Source organism: Mus pahari, chromosome 16 (assembly GCF_900095145.1).
Source record: "Mus pahari chromosome 16, PAHARI_EIJ_v1.1, whole genome shotgun sequence".
NCBI classification, from domain to species: Eukaryota; Metazoa; Chordata; class Mammalia; order Rodentia; family Muridae; genus Mus; species Mus pahari.
Genome location: NC_034605.1, coordinates 44,851,998 through 44,853,195, shown reverse-complemented (window position 1 = coordinate 44,853,195; position 1,198 = coordinate 44,851,998).

Below are 1,198 nucleotides of genomic sequence, written 5' to 3'. Positions count from 1 at the left end.
TTACCATGGTTATAGTGTCTGTTCAAAGCAATAAAGTCCTAACTAAGATACCACCAGAATGGCCACTGTCAAAGAAATAGAAAACAAGTGTAGGTGTAGAGACCAGGGAAGCGGCAACCCTGTAGCCAGTCAGTGAGAATGTAAAATAAGGCAGTTGCTATAAAACATCCTGTGGAGACTCCTTGAAGAAAAAAGAGATGAAAACTCATAATTCCAGGGTCTAGTTAGATATAAGTGCAAAATAAGTAAATGCAGAACGTATTTGCACACCCATAGCCAGAGCAGCATTATATTAAATAACCAAACAGTAGAAGCCATCTAAGTAGCCACTATCAGATGAGTGGGCAAACAAGGCACAGTGGGCTGTGGACAAATGAACTAGCACTCAGCCCTGAAGAATGAAATTCTGATTCTTGCTAATGTATGGGTGAACTTTGACAACACTTACTAAATCTCAGAATTGTTTTTAAAAAATGCAAATCTGAGGTGATTCTATTACTGTGGAGAGTCTAAAGTTGCCAATGTCATTGTCATAGGAGAGTGTCTGACAAAGGCTGAGGGAACAATGGAGAGCATTGTTTAATGTGAAGAAATCAACTGTTTTGCAAGCCTAGAATGTTCCAGGGCTTGTTTGTGTGGCAATGTGAGCACTCTTCACACTTCTGAACTACACACATACAATGGTTCACACTTCTGAACTACACAAATACACTGGTTTGGGGGTAAGTTTCATATTATGTGTTGCAGCCACAGTTAAACATTTTAAATTGCTTTTAAAGAAAAATCCACTTGTAAGAGATGAAGTAGCATTGGCTTGCCTCCCATCTCACTGCTCAGACAATGAACTATGTCCAGTGACGTGTCGTCGACTGTTAAAATATTTTCACGTTAGAGAGGGAAGAGATTGATGAAGCCAGTGAAGAGCATAGTTGTTTGGTGAAGATAATTAAAAATGGGTTGAAAGGATCAATCCATAGCAAAAAGGTAAAAGGGGTTTCAGTTGCCCCAGGCATGATATCTCACACCTGCGATCCTAGCACATAGGAGACCAAGGTAGAAAGATTGTGTATTTGAGACCAGACTGGTTAATACAGTGAGGTCCTGTCTCAGCAACAGTGATGCAAAGAAAGGAAGGAAAGAGGATGGGAAGGAAAGGGAAGGGAAGGGAAGGGAAGGGAAGGGAAGGGAAGGGAAGGGA